At 42.2% G+C, this 19,483-nt stretch overlaps 1 protein-coding gene across 6 annotated transcripts in view; it reads right to left on the minus strand.

The window, feature by feature from the left end:
• KCNK2 (potassium two pore domain channel subfamily K member 2) overlaps nucleotides 1-19,483 on the minus strand; it is a 458,301-nt gene that overhangs the window by 240,900 nt on the left and 197,918 nt on the right. For 4 of the 6 annotated variants that reach the window (XM_084974437.1, XM_021102126.2, XM_084974439.1 and 1 more), the window contains one exon: nucleotides 1,242-1,355. The exons of 1 other annotated variant lie outside the window; for it this stretch is intronic. The gene's annotated coding sequence lies outside the window, so the exon portion shown is untranslated. Of the gene's footprint in view, nucleotides 1-1,241; nucleotides 1,356-4,982; nucleotides 5,100-19,483 lie in introns of all 6 variants that reach the window. One more of the 6 variants, XM_084974438.1, reaches the window with a different exon arrangement.

The raw sequence follows: 19,483 nt of genomic DNA on the forward strand, positions 1-19,483 counted from the left end.
ACAACAGGAACTCCCTCAGAGCCCCTTTGTAAATGCTTACATGACTCAAAGCATTTTTCCCCTTTAAAGTTATTACATTTATATTTTTTTCTTTTTATGACTTTTAAATCATGTATATCTCTTCCCACTAGAATGTAAAACTCTAAGACCGCATCAACCAAGTGCAGTTTTGTTTGGCCCTAAAACATGGGCACCCAGCAATCAGTCTGGCACAAAAGTAGATGATCAATGGAAGTGTTCGATGAAGGAAGGAAGGAAATTCTATCTGTAAATTTACTAATTTCTCCTTGTACGTGGAAGAAAATAATTACAGAGGAAACCGAAACCTAAGACCAGAAGAGTGAAGTGATTTGCCCAAGGTCACAGAGCTGACTGACAGCAGAGCAACTTAACGAGTTTGCCTTGACCACTGCCTCAGCCCTCTTGTGACGTTAGACTGTAGATTATTGTGATATTGCCTAGTGGAAACACAATTATAAATCCAACCCATATGCTCAACTGAGGAAATATCAAAGAAGCCTGATCTCAGCATTCCCCGACTCTTATTTTCCTGTTGAGCCACACCAGATTAGTTTATATTTTACATTGGAAAGTGACCCTTTGGGCCAATGCCCCACCACCGTTTGAAATCATTACTTTAAAACACCTCTTTGGAGTTCTCATTATGGCACAACAGAAAGGAATCCGACTAGGAACCATGAGGTTGCGGGTTCAATCCCTGGCCTTGCTCAGGGGGTTAAGGATCTGGCGTTGCCGTGAGCTGTGCTGTAGGTCGTAGACGTGGCTCGGATCCCGCGTTGCTGTGGCTCTGGCGTAGGCCGGCGGCAACAGCTCCAATTAGACCCCTAGCCTGGGAAGCTCTACATGCCATGGGTGTGGCCCTAAAAAGACAAAAGACAAAATAAATAAATAAATAAAATTAAACACCTCTTTATTTCCACTGAACCTTTTAGTGATATAGGACAGGGCTCATTCCCCACAGACACCAAAAGCCAACAAGAGCTGAGTTTCTACTCTCGAGAGCGCCCAGAACAAAATGGTACAGGAAGACAAGCGCTTACAAGGTCTCATAAAAACAACTAAATCAAGCTGTCGGTCCCCTCTGGGACTTCAAAGAACTCCACACATTCATGTAAAGGGGGAGTTTAAAAAAAAAAGTCTAACTTTGTTTCAACACATCTTAAATGAAGTCAGATCAGGATATAAATTTCCACTCAGAACCTGAGGATGGATACACTTACCTTCTTATTTATTTTTATGTTTTCCAGTCTAGATGTGTAGATGGAGTTGCCTGGGTGGACAGCTTAGGAGCACAGGAGAGAGCCTGTAGTTTCCAGGTCCAGGTGGAGTCCACACTGCAGGCAAGGTTTGGGAAGGGCAGAGGGCAATCAGAAGCTGTCGTCTGAGGGTCTGGAATTCAAAACTACCTCACTACCCAAACATTACACGAGTCGTTTTAAAATAGAGCCGGCAAATATGAAAGCCCTCTCACATACACTCATCCTTAATGTATTTCCCAAAGATTTTACATAATTATGGCCAACATTCACAAAACGCAATGCAATTTCACTATTCTGCTCAAAGCAAGGCGAGATTGTGCTTCTATAAACGGTGTAGAGATTATATTCGATGAAATGTGTTAATGTTATTCCCTGAAAAGTTGCTTACACGTGGTAAATGGCAAGTCTTTTTTCTGATGATAAACCTCCACAGAACCCTTGAAGCATTATTCCAAATTAGTGCGGCTCGTATCAAGGACATTTGCTGTGAATGACTTGCAAATAATTGCCAGCAAGTGATCCCCACCTGTGAGCCTATCCTTTCTGCACAAAAACCATTTAGAGCTTGCTGGGTTGTTTCCATTTCCATAAGGATATCGTGAGTTACTTCTCACTGGGAAAGGACATTTTTTAAAGGTATATAATGATAAGGAAAATATCAGAGTAGCCCTGTCTCTGCTACTGCAGAGGACAGGAGAATTTCTCTCCTTCCTGCATTTTCCTTTCTTCTATACTATACCCTGGTTCCTGAAGCCAATCGTACTTGAAAGAGAAAGAAAGAAAGAAAGAAAGAAAGAAAGAAAGAAAGAAAGAAAGAAAGAAAGAAAGAAAGAAAGAAAGAGAGAGAGAGAGAGAGAGAGAGAGAGAGAGAGAGAGAAAGAAAGAGAGAGAGAAAGAAAGAGAGAAAGAAAGAGAGAAAGAAAGAGAGAAAGAAAGAGAGAAAATAAAGAACACCATAATGATCCCATTTTGTAACTTGTTCCATATGTTTCACATGCATTTTAAAATAATTCCATATTAGTTTCCCTAGCCTAGTGTTTGGATCATGACATCTGTTTTTTCCTATGTTTTCGTGATTTATTTTGGTGTCTGGGTGAACTTGCTCTATAGAAGGCAAAGGAATTTGCTTAGATTCCCTTTTCCTGGGTTGTACCCTGCTGCCTGGCAGACCCATCAGACATCCTATCCATAGAAGATCTGCCACTTACTAGGATAAGTCATTTCATCTCTCCGGACCTCAATTTCTACATCTGTAAAATTGGGCTACTAACACTAAAAACTCTTTATATAGTAATAGCTGTTTGGGGAAGGCTTAAATAAGTTTTATATATGTCTGTGTGTGTCTGTGTGTGTGTGTGTGTATAAAATTGATCCGTGCCTGCCATATAGTAAGTGTCGGTTGCTTTAGTTATTAATGCACAAAGGAACAAAGATTTCTAAGAGATAGGTTTCTCTTACTCCACACCTTTGCTGGACTTCATTTATTTGTTCAATCAGCAAACAGTTATCAAGTGGCAAAATCAGCACCAAGAGAAGCCAAATTGGAGACCGAAGCTAAAGAGTCAGAAATATTAATCCTATTTTATCTAAAATGTTCACATGTTGCTCACTATAGATTTTTGTGTTTTGCCTTTTTTTTAACATTACATTAAAACATTATCTATCTTGATTACTAATAAAAGAGTTTATTATTTGATTATTCCACCAATTAAATGTTATGTACAAAAGAACGTGCTTCAGTTGCCTCCCTTAGTCCTGGCCCTGGACAACAGGGAGCAAATCAGACTCAGGTCCAGGCCTCATGGTGCTGACAATCAAGTGGGAGGAGGGGTAGATAGACCTTAACGAAGTTATCACAAAAGTATACAAATTTTTCCATTAAAAATGCAAGAGTTTTATATTATCCCTGAGGCCTGTAGATGAGTATAAATACTTTTTTTGAAATTAAGAGCTCAAGTTTTCATTTATTCATTTCTCAATAAATAGGTATGAACTGCCTACCATATGCCAGGCACTGCTCTAAGTGCTGGAGCAGAGCAAAAGAGACTCGAATTTCTACTTTCACAGAGTTTATATTCTAGTGTGAAAGAAAGGCAATGAACAATACAAGCAAATAAAATAGACCATGTGTTATACGGCGCTAAGTTACCAAAAAAAAAAAAAAAAAAAAAAAAAAAGAATAAATGGAAGGAAGAGAGAAACTGAGAGAATTAAAATGTGAGGTAAGGAACACTGGAATTGTGACCTTTGAGTAGTGACTCGAGGGAAGTGAAAGAGAGAGTGATGCAGAAATCTGGAAGCAAACAGCCTAGGCAAAGAGACCCTGAAGTGGGAATGTGCCTGAAATGTTTAAGAAAATAATAAAAGACAGCATGGCAAGGCGAGAGTGAGCAGGAATTGAGATCAAAAAGGTAATGGCAGGCTGATCATCACAAGTGCTTTGTTTTGCACTCTGACCTAGAGGGACAATTATTGAGAGGATTTGAGTAGAAGAATGATGAGCTCTAACTTAGATTTAGCAAGGTCAAGCCAGTGCTGTGCTGAGGATGGACTCGCTGGAAACAAGAGAAGAAGTTGGACGAGTTAGGAGCTCAATACACAATCCAGGCGAGACCTGATGGTGGCTTGGACTGGGATAGAAGCCATGGAAGAAGGACTGAAGCAGTCAAATTCTGGATATATTTTGAAAGTAGAGCCAATAAGGTTTGCTGTTGGCTGGCATGTGGCATGAAAGACAAAAGAGCCAAGGATTTACCAAGGTTTTTGGTCTAAGCAACTGGAAGAATGGAGTTACCATCAACTGAAATAGGAACGGCTGCGTAAAGAACGAGGTCTGGGGGAGAATATAGGAGCTCAGTTTCAGACATGTTAATTTCTAGGTGCCTATTAATCACCAAAATGCATGGGGAGTAGACATTTGGACGTAGGTTGGAACTCTAGAAGTCAGCGTACTGGTTAGGTCTAGGGACAAAAATTTGGGAGTCATCAACATAAAAACGGTATGTAAAGCCACGGTACTAGATGTAGGAATGGGCATAGATAGCACAGGGAAGAGTTTGGTACTCAGATATATGAGAAGGTTAGTGCCAAAGGCGGTTAAGTTGGAAAAAATCAAGAGAGTAAGGGAGATGCAAACTATTGCATGTGGCGTGGATAAGCGATGAGATCCTGCTGTATAGCACAGGGAACTATTACCTAGTCACTTATGATGGAACATAGAGGATAATGTGAAAAAAACAATGTGTGTGAGTGTGTGTGTGTGAGTGAGACTGGGTCACTTTGCTGTACAGTAGGAAATGACAGAACACTGTAAACCAACTATAATGGAAATAATAAAAATCATTAAAATAAATTAAAAGAGAGTATAAGTGACTTGAAATCAAGTGAAGAACGTATTTGGAGGAGGCAGGTGTGATAAACCATCAGATAATGCGGCAGATCAAGTTAGATGAGGACTGAACATTTCTCACTGGATTTAGCAAAGAGAAATGATCTTGATAAAAGCAGTTTTAATAGAGCAGTGTCAGTAAAAGCTGAATTTAGTGAGTTCAAAAGAATAACAAAGGAGGATTTTTAGAGAATTATTTCGGGTTCTGCTATAAAAAGAAGGTGAGACAAAAGGGGCAATGATTAGAAGGGAAAGGAAGTTCAAGTGCGAGTTTTTACATTTTTGTTTTATTTTTAAAATGGAGGAAATAGTACCTTCTTTGTACATGAGGCAGAAGACAAAGGATGATGGCAAGTGAGAAGGTCAATGGGTAATAAGTCCAGTCTGATCACCTGTGTATTTCCCTTGCCAGAAGAGGGCGTAGAAATGGCCTGTAAGAGGCAAGGAGCCGTAAGGAGACCCACACCCCAAGCTCACCTTAAGCCAGTGGTGCAAGGAGTGCAAGTGGAAAACAGTTTCCATTTGGGAGGCCTGCCTGGAGTAGTGTTTCTTCTGGAGAACCAGCTTTGGTGACAGCCATGGCTCTCAAACTTTAGCATCAGAATCACCCGAAGGACTTGCTAAAATGCAGATTTTTTTTTCCCACCAACAGTGGAGGAGGTTCCTTTTTCTCTATACCCTCTCCAGCATTTATAGTCTTATGAACGATGGCCATTCTGACTGGTATGAGGTGGCACCCCAGTGTAGTTTTATTATTATCAAAGTATAGTTGATTTATTTTTTATTTGTCTTTTTAGGGCCACACGCACGGCATATCCCAGGCTAGGGGTCAAATCAGAGCTGTAGCTGTAGCCATAGCCAATGTCAGATTCGAGCCACATCTGCAAACTACACCACAGCTCACAGCAACACAGGATCCTTAACCCACTGAGTGGGGGCAGGGATCGAACCTGTGTCCTCATGGATGCTAGTTAGGTTCGTTCCCACTGAGCCACAACGGGAACTCCCAGTATGGTTGATTTACAATGTTATACCAATTTCTGCTGTATGGCAAAGTGACACAGTCATACATACATATATATTCTTTTCCTCATATTATCTTCCATCATGTTCTATCCCAAGGACGGGGTACAGTTCCCTGTGCTGCATAGTAGGATGTCATTGCTTCTCCATTCTAAATGTGATAGTTTGTATCTACTGATACCAAATTTCCACTATGGAAAACAGTATGGAAGTTCCTCAAAAAAAAAAAAAAATAGAATGTGAGACCGTAAATACCATGTGATCCAGTAATCCCACTTCTGGGTCTATACCTGTAAAAAAAATAAAATTAAAAAAGATATGCACACCTCCATGTTCGTAGCAGCACTAAATGGACAAAGACATGGAAGCAACCTAAATGCCCATCAACAGATGAATGGATTAAAAAGATGTGATCATATACACAATGGAATACTACTCAGCCATAAAAAATGCCATTTGCAGCAACATGGATGCAGCTGGAGATTCTCACACCAAGTAGGCCAGAAAGTGAAAGACAAATACCATATGATATCACTTATATGTGGAATCTAAAACATGGCACAAATGAACCTATCTACAAAACAGAAACAGACTCACAGACATAGAGAACAGACTTGTGGTTGCCAAGGGAGAGTCAGGGGGGAGTAGGATGGACTGGGAGTTTGGGATTAGTAGATGCAAACTGCTACGTTTAGAATGGATAAGCAATGAGGTCCTACTGTTTAGCACAGGGAACCATATCCAGTCACCTGGGATAGAACATGATGGTAAATAATATTAAAAAAGACTCTGTGTGTGTGTGTGTGTGTGTGTGTGTGTGTGTGTGTGTGTGTGTGTGACTGACCCACTTTGCTGTACAGCAGAAATTGGTACAACATTGTAAATCAACTATACTTTAATAAAAAAAGATACCAAAGACCCCAGAATGCAGATTTTTGAGACCGGTTTCGGGAGGCTCTGATGCAGCAGATTGGGGTGGGGCCTGAGAACTTGCATTTCTGACCCAGTCCAGGTGATGTTGATGCTGCTCTTCCTGGGAGACCCAGTGTACTGAGTTAGTGGAAGAAAGTGAAAGCAATGTTCACAGAAAAGCCTCTTTAAGCTTGTGGCTTTTAAAATTCGATTTCCGTTAAAGGCTGGTCCGTGTAAAATTACCTTCAATCGTCACTGATTTTAAAGCCAATGTTTAAAAATTCATCACTAAGCAGGATTCTTTTTTTTTTTCTTTCATGTTCCTTTACACCGTTTGTAAGACTGTTCATTTCAAACTGCAGATAAAATTAAATGTTGTTTCGGGTTGTGAAAAGAAATATATGCCTTCTTAATCATATGCCTAGTATTTTTCAGCCTCTTTTTTGTTTTATCTGTTCCTTTGCATCTACTGCATTCACCCTGAAAACACTTTACTTGGAGCCAAGTTATTTATTCATTCATTTATTCAACAGGTATTTACTGAGCAGCTACTTTTGGTTCTCAGGCACTATGAGAGCACCTGGGACATAGTGAAGAATAGAACATGCTGGTCTCTGGAAAGCTACATTCCTTTTCAAAAAGAAAGAGCAATGAACACATAAATAACACCGTAGTCATTCAGGGGGTGGTAATTTTTATAAAGATCAAAAATGAAGCAGGGAAGGGGATACAGATGCAATGAAAACAGGATGGGTGGTCAGGGGAGGCCTCACCAAGAGGGTGCTATTTTATCAAGAACATGAAGGAGGCGGGGACGTGAGATATGTGGGGGAGGGTATCCCAGACAGGAAATTACAGAGAAGGGGCACACCTTCTTCTCTTTAAAGAAGAGCAAGGAGTCCACTGGAGGGGCTTGGGCAGGGGAAGTCGGGGGAGCCAGTGAGATCAGAGGCAATGTGGAAGCGGGGGCAAAGCGTCCTATCAAGTCTTTCAGGCCATTGAGACAGTTTAGGCTTTTCTCTGTGTAAACTGGGAAACCAATGGAGGGTTTCAAGCAGCACAGAGACAAACTGGCTTGCATTCTTTTAAATCAGATTAACAGTTGCTTTACCATATTGTGGTAGTTTCAGGCATACGGCAAAGTGATTCAGTTATACATACATGTGTACATATGTATATATGTATTCAGTTACATACATGGATATTCTTTTTCACCGTCTTTTCCATGACAGGTTGTTATGATATGGGGTACAGTTCCCTGGGCCATACAGCAGGAGCCTGCTGTTTATCTACTTCATATACAGTAGTACGCATCTGTCAATCTCAAACTCCCAAGATTCTTTCTCCCGCCTTTTCCCCTGTGGAAACCATACATTGGTTTTCTATGTCTGTGTCTATTTCTTTTTTGTAAATTAAGCTTATTTATCATTTTTCTTTCTTTTTTGGTCTCAGTGCAGCCTATGGAAGTTCATCAGGTCAGGGATTAGATCCAAGCCACAGCTGCAGCACCACCGGATCCTTTAACCCACTGTGCCAGGCCAGGGACTGAACCAGCATCCCGGACTGCAGAGATGCCGCCAATCCTGCTGTGCCAAAGTGGGAATTCCTATTTGTATCATTTTTTAGATTCCAGATACAAGTGATATATGATCTTCCTCTGTCTGACTTTACTTAGTATGATAATCTCTAGGCTCACCCATGTTTCTGTAAGTGGCATTATTTCATTCTTTTTTGGCTAATATTCCTATTATATTCCTAACATTATTATATTCCTAATAACATTCCTAATAATATTCTCTATTCATTCCTCTGTCAGTGGACATTTAGGTTGCTTCCATATCTTGGCTACTGTGAATAGGTCTTTTACTTTTACTTTTTTACTTTTTATTTTTTTAGAGCCACACCTGTGGCATACGGAAGTTCTCAGGCTAGGGATCAAGTCAGAGCTGAAGCTGCCAGCCTATGCCACAGCCACAGCAACACCAGATCTGAGCCGCATCTGTGACCTACACCACAGCTCATGGCAACACCGGATCCTTAACCCACTGAGCGAGGCCAGGGATTGAACACAAAACTTCAGGGATACTAGTCGGATTCCTTTCTGCTGCACCACAACAGGAACTCCCTGGTTTGCCTTTTCAAAGGCTCTATCCGGCAACTGTCTTATAAACAGTCTAGAAAGAGCAAAGGCAAAAACAAGGTGACCCTGAGGAGGAGGCCACTGTGGTCATTCAGGCAGGAGATGATAGAGGCTTAGACGGTGAGAGCAAGGGAGATGTTGAGAAAGAGTCAGGGAGTTCCCCGTCGTGGCAAAGCGGAAACAAATCCGACTAGGAACCATGGGGTTGCAGGTTCGATCCCTGGCCTCGCTCAGTGGGTGGAGGATCCGGCGTTGCCATGAGCTGTGGTGTAGGCCTGCAACAACAGCTCTGACTGGACCCCCTAGCCTGGGAGCCTCCATGTGCCGCACCTGCGGCCCTAAAAAGACAAAAAAAAAAACAAAAAAGAAAAAAAAGAAAGAATCGGATCCAGATCCTGGAGATCTTCTGCAGGTAGAGCCAACAAGATGTGCTAAGGGCTCCGATTTGGGGCACGGAAGAAAGAGCCCAGGATGACTGTGACGTTAAAGCCTTGCTGAAGGCAGCTGCCATTTACTGCCTTCTGGAATGAAAATATTAATTTTGGATTCATCCGTATTGAAATGGTATTAAAAGCCATGAGAAAACTGAATCACCCAGGGAGTGAGTATAGATGGAAAAAAGAAGGGCTCTAACAGTTGGGCCCTGGCTCTTCCAACATTTTAGAGGAAGTTAAAATAAGTTTGTGCAGCAGAATGGTGAATGACTAAAATGTTGAATCCTCTAAAACAGCAACCATCATTGCTCCCAGCCAATCACTGATCTGAGAGAAGGAAAGATAAACGTTGTCAAATATCTGCTTTTTCCAAACTGGCCAGAACTACGAACTTTTATGGGAAATAACCAGTCTTCAACTGATGGAAAATAATAGTTTTCTAAACACTTTGCAGGCCAATCAAAATATGTTCGCTGGCAAAAGGCAGACCTGTATTTGCCAGTTTTCTATCTCTGATTTATATCTTTAAGAAGATTATTTCTGTTCTCATTATAATGAACTCAGAAAAAAAGGGAAGCACGTACAGGTGTTCATTCTGCCTTCAAATTGCAGGAGTTAAATTTGATGTTACTCATCAAATCTTGGAACAAGGTCCAGTGCCTAGGAAACAATAAATGTTAACTCTTCTATTATTATTATTGTGATTTATTTGGGGCATTAGTTATATGATCATACAGCAAAAGGCAACAAAAACTTATACATTCAAAATCAAAAATAGCACAGCCAAGGTGGCAGTTTTCAGAGGTCAGGGCAAGATTATGTGTCCAAATCATGCCAACATACTAAGGGACAGCAAACACCGACTCTCACCTTAAAAGGGGAGTGGGGGGAAACAAAATACCTATTAAGTAGGTGGTTGCCAAGAATACACTTTAACAAATTCTAATTATACTCTAAATCTTGGCACTCATTTCTCCTTAAAAGAATCGAGGAAAATTCCATCTCAATTTCCATGGCTCCCAGAAATTTATGTTTTCTCAAAGATAACCTGACATGCCTACATATCATTTAAAATCCTTTCCTCTAAATATCTGTGGGAATCTTAAAGGGCACAAAAGAAAGAAACATTAAAAACACACTTGCATGCACACACAGTCACACATGCACATGCATTCACACGCACACACAGGCATAAACACACAGACAGTATGTTTCTGATTCAACCATCGAGGTTTCAGCAGAGTTTTCCAGTTTCCTGCAAGGTTTCTTACATCAATCTATCTCGGTGCTCTTTTGGTAATTATCTGTCGCTTATCTGGAGTAACCTTCAGAGTTTTCACATCAGGCAATGTTCAACATCAAAATACAGAACCAGGAGTTCTCATCGTGGCTCAGTGGTTAGCGAGCCCAACTAGCATCCATGAGGATTCAGGTTGGATCCCTGGCCTCACTCAGTGGGTTAAGGATCCGGTGTTGCTGTGAGCCGTGGTATAGGTTGCAGATGCAGCTCAGATCTGGCATTGCTGTGGCTGTGGTGTAGGTCGGCAGCTGCAGCTCTGCTTTGACCCCTAGCCTCAGAACCTCCATGTGCCACAGATGCAGCTCTAAAAGACAAAAAGACAAAAAAAAAAAAAAAAGTACAGAAACAGTTGTCCAACTTGTGGACAGAAACTGTCTGTCCCCAGGGGCTCTCGGGCTCCTTTGAGCAGGTGTCCAGCAGCAACAGGAAGAGCCACCTTCAACCCCAGGGCATTCCACAGCCATGGATCACCAGCCTTCCCAAGGCTTCCACCTACTAGCAGTACCCTGCCACCGATGGCTTTGTTTTTGTCACAACTTACTTTTTTCCATCAGCTCTAGGCCTAAATAGCCAGAGTAAGAATTCTGTCTTCTCCCCTCTGCAAATTTACAGAAGAGAATTGAAAGCAGGCCCCCTGGGCTGTACATTTTGGTTATTTATAGTGAGGCCATGGATCGGCAGCCAAAGAAGAAAAAAAGCATAATCAGTCTCCCAAGCACGTGTCACTGAGAGCCTTGGAGGGCTGGACCATTCCTAGTCAGTGCTAAAAACTACAACGTGGCAACAAATGGCTTTGTCTTGTTTTCAATTACGGCATCAGTTAGAGGGAACCAAACCCAAGGTATCTCTTTGCAGGACTGAGCACTTGTGTCCCGTGACTTCTCTGAATTTCAGTTTCCCTTCTGGGAAAGGGGGAACCAAACCGGTGAGCTTGTTTTATTTATTTATTTATTTATTTATTTTTTCGTTTGTTTGTTTTGTTTTGTTTTGTTTTGTTTTTCTTCTTTTTTTTTTTTTTATTTTCCCACTGTACAGCAAGGGGGTCAGGTGAGCTTGTTTTAAAAGCCCTATTAGCTGAGTATCATTATCCCTTCTGTACGAAGGAGGAAACTAATGTCTCAGGATGTGAAAAGATAGGTGCACATTTAAAAAATACAAATTTAAGTTATTAATATTACTGTTTATCTAATACTACTGAGAAGATCCCCTCCCCTCCTCCTCCCTTATCAAGTATGTAAATTTGGAGCTTACCGCCTGGTAATAACAGTAAAGGACATTTCATGATGTAACTGGGGATAAAGATGCTACCAGCCTGGTCAGGGAAACGTAATTTCCAGGGGAGAGCTAGCCAATGCTCTCATCTCGGCGGAAGGATGATTGGAGAACTGACTTTTCCATCATGGAATCTGTGGAGCTGCTGCTGATTTCCCCAGAGCAGAGCAGTTGAAGGGTGTCTTAATGAAAGAAGAGCATGTCCCTCTGGGGAGGAACTCCAAGATTCAGAGACCAGAGAGTATCTGTAGGCAAAAGTGATTGTGCTGAGAACAAAAACAGAATTCTCAGAGACCCAAAGATGCCATATCTAGAGTCTCAAATTTGAGTGTGGGTTAGAATCTCCCGAAGGGCTTTGGTGGGTTGGTTGGTTTGTGTTTTTACAGCCACACGGGCGGCATATGGAGGTTCCCAGACTAGGGGTCGAATCAGAGCTGCAGCTGCAGGTCTACGCCACAGCCATAGCAACTCGGGAACTGAGCCACATCTGCGACCTACGCTGCAGCTTGCGGCAACGCCTAATCCTCAAGCCAGTGAGTGAGGCCGGGGGTCCAACCCACATCATCACGGGTTTTTAACCTGCTGAGCCACAGTGGGAGCACCCTGAAGGGCTTCTTTTTTTTAATGTATATAGTCATTTTTATTATAATTCATGAGCACAGTAGAAACTGACATGCATCTCTTTATTAAGATATATAGGTCCTCATACTTCCGCTTGTCAGAAAACCCACTGTTGACTTGTTTTCACATCATAGAAAACCTGAGAGGATCTCTAGGCCTCCCCTTCACCTGTCACACATAATTCCTTCTAATTTCAATGGGCATCTGGGCAACATACTATGACTCTGCTGCTTTTTAAGATAGTTCCAGGATTGAGTGTTCTGTGTAATCTTAACATTTTCAAACTGCAGGTTTATCTTCCCAAAGTTGTGTATCACTCACTTTACCACATCTCCCTGCAAATAAGGGACCTCAAAGCATTAAATATTAACTGCAAAGTTAGGTGAGGCTCATCTTCTCTCCTCAAATCAAGGCATTAGGAATCCCAAGCGAATGCAAGCACCTCACCCGACAATCAAGTCTTCCCCGAAAAGCCTGAAGGACTTCTTAAAAACACAGACTGAGTTCTGATTCAGCAAATCTGAGGTGGGGCCCGAGGATGCGCATTTCTAAGGAGTTCCCAGGTGACTTGGATGCTGCTGCTCTTCCCTCTCTACTTACCGGTGTCCTAATCTCTTACAAGGACACCAACCACATTAAATTAGGGTTCACCCCCCATGACCTAATTTTAACTAAATTACCTCTTTAAAAACCCCAACTCCAAAGAGAGTCACATTCTGAGGCACTGAAGGGGCTAGGACTTCAACATGCGAATCTGGGGGTTGGGGAGGCACCCACAACAGCCAGTAAGAGAGTGACGAGAAAACTGCCAACACCGTGACCCTGAAATCATGGCAAGCCAGGAGCCAGAAGGCAGGTCCCATGCACAAACATCACCCCACACTTCGCTCCATGGAGTGTGTCTAAGGATGAGAGGGGCATGGGAAAGCATCCTGGAGGACTTTGTGAGACTGTGGGAGGATGACACAAGCCTCCTACCTGAAGAAGTGGCTGTTTGAGTCACTGAAATATACTTGCTGCAGAACATAGTTTAACCTAATTTAGATTAACACCCAAATGCTCCTCTCTTTTTTTTAACGTAAACACTTATTTTTTATTTTTTTAATTTTCTATTATAATTGATTTATAATATTCTGCCAATTTCTGCTGTCTAGCAAAGTAACCCAGTTATACATTTATATACATTCTTTTTCTCACATTATCCTCCATCATGTTCCATCACAAGTGATGAGATAGTTCCCTGTACTATAGAGTAGGATCCCATTGCCCGTCCATTCCAAATGCAACGGTCCAAATGCTTCTTAAATGGGGAGCAAAAGTCAGACAATTGGTTTCTGAGTAGGGGTTTATTCAAGTAGAACGAGGCAGCAAACCTTCTAGAACTTAAACTCCGGAGCTTCTGCACAGGGCTCAAGCATGCATGCTCTCCAGCAGCGTTTCTCAGCTTCAGCACTACTGATTAAATCAAACTGAATAATCCCTGTGATGGGGTTGGGGTGCAGTTCTCTGCATTGCAGGATGTTGAACCACATCCCTTTAGCCCCCAGATGCCAGCGGAAACTCCCCCCAGCAGTCACAACCAAAAATGTCTCTAGACATTGCCAAGTCCGCCCCCCAGAGGGAAGGGAATAAAAAATTGTTCCAATTAGGTTCTATTTTAGTCCATTTGGGGCTATTATAACAAAAACACCAAAGATCAGTGGCTTAAACAACAAACGTTTATTTCTCACAGTTTTGGAGTCTGGAAAGTCTAAGATCAGGACACCAACAGATTCGGTGTCTGGTGAGAACCAGCTTCTTTGTCCACAGATGGCCTGGCTTTTTGATCTGGCCTCACTGGGGGGAAGTGGGAGGGAGCACTCTGAGGTCTAAGAAGGGCACTAATCCCGTGCTCAAGGGCTCCAGCCTCATGACCTAATCACCTCCCTAAGGCTCCACCTCCTCACCTGGGGATTAGGTGTCTCCATACGAATTCAGGAAGAACACGAACACTCAGTCTCTATTAGGGTCCCTTTCACAAACTCCAGGCCCACTATCTCCATTCTCATGACAACTCTCCAAAACAAGCAACATGCACAATGCGTGTGGATTAAGAATCACAGATCGTTGATATTTGCTCAGTGTCACACACCAAAAATGTCTCTCTGATTCTCAGATCAACACCCTTTTTAACAAGCTGTCTCTGTGCACTAGACTAGAAGAACAATCAAGTTTCTATAACTGAGAGTCACACCAATTCCCAGAATTGGGAAAATGAAAAGATCTTAGGTTCCAGGCCCATAGAAGAGGTCGCATAGCAGTAAAAGTGGGGTCACTTTTCATACCCAGCCACATGGGCAAGCAGCAGCATTGAGCTTCCCCAGGGCTCCTTCTTCTTGCCACAGCCTGACAGGCATCTGTCAGGTAGATGCTCAAAACTGGCAGGGTATGAAAAACACACCCAGCCCTCTGCGATTTATCAGGCAAAGCACAGCTTGTCAGCCTGTCAGTTACTGTCATGATGGTGCCAGACTGATTTGGGTTCTTTCATCATCACACGTGAAATACTCTGTGTTTGCAGGGAAACCCTTCTGGGAGTTGAAGTCCTGCTTCTTTTCTTTCTTTCTTTTTTTTGAATGTTTCTTGCATGTCAGAGGCAATTCATTGCTTCAGAGGAAGTAGAAGAATAAGCAATCTGTCTAAAGATCACTCAAAGAAATGGGCTGAAACCCTGTTTGGCCATGCCAACAGGGGACTCGCTTATTCATTCATGTCACAACTTTCACAGAACACCTAATGTGTGCCCAGTCTTGGGCCGGGCACAGGAAACTCAGTGATGGACACAACACACCCCATGCCCTTAAGATTTTCATTGGCAGCTGCAATGAGATGCTTAATAATTAACTTGAATACAGTGGTGCTCAGGTGTTCAATCTCAGAAGAAAGGCTAAGGAACCATATTAAGAGCAAAAAGGACATGGGATACAAATTCAGGAATGCCTTGCTTAATTAAATCTTGATATGAACTGTTCTATCCACTGGCAATTCAGAGTAAAAGAAATGCACTGAGTTGGAGTTATAATCCCATTTGATTTTTCCCTTTATAATCAATCCTTCAGTCCCATTGTTCCAACTCATTCAGCCCAGACAACCACTGGAATCACCACCCAATATGTGTGTACCGTTCTTCCTTCAACAATTTTTTTGTCTTGTTTGCAAACTGTGAATAATTATCCTGAATAATCCTTTTTCCTGCATACTGCTTTTTTTCATTTGTGTTTACCAAATGCTCTCACCTTCCTCCTGGTTTTAGTTCCTTTTCATTGCGTCTATGAAATATCCCACTCCCACCAATAATGCTCTGCTTTTCTCTTGTAGATTTTCTGGTATGAGTTTGCATTCTTTCAGCAAAAAGACATTTGAGCCAGACATATTGTTTCTGGTTCTGCTAGTGTTACCTTAGTGTGCCTGCAACAGTAACTCAGGTGAGATTTCCACAAGGACTTGTTCAAAGCTTTGGGTATGCGGAAGCTAAATTAAAGAGAACTGCAAGCATTGATCTATTTTGTCCTTTCAGTGTGAAATGGCATCTTCACTTTGAAGCTGCAGTTTATATGGCACCACAATTGATTGTGAGTGTAAAGTAATTATAAAGGAAACAGATTAGAAGCCAACGGTAGGACTGAGCATGTTCCATCTGTGAATGCAATTTGTTTTGCCTCAAATATAGGATAAGACAAGATTGGAACAAATAGAGCTAAGTGTTTTGAAGCTGGTGTTTTATGACAGGAAGGAGAAACATATAAACCCTGTTTATTAACAGCTTTTTATTTTTTTAATTTATTTATTTTTTGTCTTTTTTGTTGTTGTTGTTGTTGTTGTTGTTGTTGTTGTTGCTATTTCTTGGGCCACTCCCGCAGCATATGGAGGTTCCCAGGCTAGGGGTCGAATCGGAGCTGTAGTCACCGGCCTACGCCAGAGCCACAGCAACGCGGGATCCGAGCCGCGTCTGCAACCTACACCACAGCTCACGGCAACGCCGGATCGTTAACCCACTGAGCAAGGACAGGGACCGAACCCGCAACCTCATGGTTCCTAGTCGGATTCGTTAACCACTGCGCCACTACGGGAACTCCTATTAACAGCTTTTTAAATTCAAATAACCGAACTTGATGTTCTGACATAACGGTGATCAGATCATCTTGTACACAACACCACCCCGGCTTTGCCTGACAAGGGAAGAGCAGAAAGAGAAAAGGGCAGTCCTTTCCCAGCCCGTAGCTGGTCCAGCACATGTCCTGTGCACAGGCAGAATCAGGCTGAGCAATTCAGGGGCTCAACATGTATGATAAGAGGTTGGAAGAAGTGCAAGAACACAGTCCATTTTCCTCACTTATTTTTCCCATCTTATTTTTTCCTCTCACCTTGTGGATAATAAAGCCAGAAAGTGTTCCTCAGGCATTTTCACACACTCAACAGCAATGGGTAAACAAACAAACTATATATATATGTATATGCATATATGATGGAGTTCCCATTGTGTCTTAGTGGGTTAAGGACCCATCATTGTCTCCCTGAGGAAGAGGGTTTGATCCCTGGTCTGCTCAGTGGGTTAAAGATCTGGCGTTGCCACAAGCTGCAGAGGAGGTCTCAGATGCAGCTTGAATCCAGTGTTGCCATGGCTGTGGCGTAAGCCAGCAACTGCAACTCCAATCCAACCCTATCCCAGAAACTTCCATATGCCGCAGGTACGTCCATAAAAAATAAAAATAAAATAAAAGTGAACACTTCCTTCACCCCACACACATCATCCGCTCAACCAAACTAACAAGACCTATCAGTTTTGAGTACTTGCTCTTTGCTAGACATGATTCTTAGTGCTTTATCTCCATTTATATACTTTGCACTTTTATAATCAAAACAAAAATCCATGATTTAGGTCTTGATAGCTTCATTTTACAGATTAGAAGATTGAGGCTCAGAGAATTTAATAAACGAATAACCCAAGGCCACTCACACCCATAGTGAGTGATCAAACTGTGATTTGAATCAAGGTCAGTGTGATGTTACACGGTCCTGAGCATGCCCCCTGGCATGCGCTGGATACATAGCTGTACTGCCTCTCTTCTCAGACCCACCATATGCAATTCCCCTGGACTGCTATTCCTGTTCACTTCCATTCATCTAGTCCTCCCATCCAGTCAAGGTCTACTCAGTTCCCGTCTCTTTCGCAGAGTTTAGTCCAGTCTTTCCAGTAATCGATTGCTCTTCTGAAACCCTCTGGTGCTTCTTTACTTGGCATTTAACAAAGGCAACCTTCTGTTGTTCATCTGTTCTGTAGCAGGGGTTAGAAGCCAACATAGGCTGTTTATCCACTGAATATTCAGACAGTTGGGGTTGTAATTCTTCCTGCTAAGATGCATGATGACAGAAACTGGGACTGCTTCCTCAACTAGTACATTGCCAAGGCCTAGGAGAGGAATGGACACATAGTAGGTACTCCATTTATTATTAGCAAATAAATACATTTGCAGAGGGATGTAAAGGCTGAGAGAGCAGAGCACCATCTACATGCCTAACAAGCCAAGAAGCACTTTGTGAGAGTAATTTAGTGCCAGCGATGGTTAGTCCCAGCCCAGTGGGTCACGGAGGAAAGGAAGGGTCATTTTTAAGTGTCACCTGAAGTATGTCGTTCCCCTTTTCTCGTGGCCCATCCATCACCACCTTACCCAATAACTCTAGCAGAACTTAGTCAAAATCCTGGGGACTTAGAGTTTATACAGTGAAATAAATAAAAGTGCTGCTTTATTAAGGTCTCTGTCAGAGGCAAAGCACACAAAGTGCTTTTTTTTTTTTTTTTTTTTTTTTAGCCCAGACACTAGACTGCAGCAACAAATAGGCACGGAGAGCTTTTCATCTCTCGAATCAGGCGTCATGGGAGGGAGAGATGCATGGCATGCGAGATGAGAGCAGACTGCAAAAGCCTGAGTAGGGATTGAGACTGACTTACTCCTGGAGAGGAGACGAGAGGACAACATCACAGATCCGTGCTAGCAAGAGACATCCCTGGAGAACCACAGGGAGGAGAGAAAACACAGGTACCCTCTCAGGGTGGCCAAGATGCCTACCCGGTAAAGCATGATGAGAAACTCCTGGGCTCTACCTCATAGACAAGAAATCTCTGTTGGTTAGCACAGATGGGATGCTCCCTCAGAGCCTGAACTAGCTGGGAAAACGTGAGATGGGAATGGATGGTCAAACTACACATGGTAGATGAACTGGAGAACTATTGCTGGGTTTGCCATTAGTTTTTGCTTTTTTTTTTTTTTTTTTGTCTTTTTAGGGCCACATCCATGGCATATGGAGGTTTCCAGGCTAGGGGTCTAATAGGAGCTGTTGCCTCTGGCCTATGCCAGAGCGCCACAGCAATGCCAGATCCAAGCCTCATCTGCAACCTACACCACAGCTCACGGCAATGCCGGATCCTTAACCCACTGAGCTAAACGAGGCCATGGATTGAACCCTCAACCTCATGGTTCCTAGCCGGATTCATTTCCACTGTGCCACAATAGGAACTCCACTGTTAGCTTTTTATTATTACAGTGAACTTCTTTTAATCTGTGTATCCTGGGTATACTCTGGTTATACCAATAGGTGCCCTGACTTCTGTGCAAGATTGCAATCCCTGGGAAGTATGTCATGTTTGTGTTCCCAAGTCTTGTCGAGATGCACTCTATTAGATCCTACTAAATAAACATTTGATGCAAAGATGATAATGGTGACATGACTCTTAAAGAGATCATCCAAAGACACTTTAGTTTTCTTGCATGCAATTGTTATTGCTAAATTTTTTAAACATCTTGCTTCTGCTCCAAAATGTTCCAGTAATAGTATATCCATTATGACAAATAATTATACCTTAATCAATCAAGGAACCCTCCCCCTCTCAAAAAAAAAAAAAGTCTTTTGTATTTTTTAAAAAGTCTTCAGTGCATATTCTGTTGCTTCAAAGAATGACACTTGGAGGAATCCAGGGTCAAGCAAAGTTGCCAAAAACCACATAAACACAGTACCCCTAGACATCACAAAACAAAGTAGAAAGCTCAACCTTCCCCAAAAGTAAACAGATAAAAC

Source organism: Sus scrofa, chromosome 9 (assembly GCF_054392235.1).
Source record: "Sus scrofa isolate SSC_HxYL_T2T_F1_AM1 chromosome 9, Sscrofa_HxYL_maternal_Yorkshire_Landrace_v2.0, whole genome shotgun sequence".
In the NCBI taxonomy this organism is placed as follows: Eukaryota; Metazoa; Chordata; class Mammalia; order Artiodactyla; family Suidae; genus Sus; species Sus scrofa.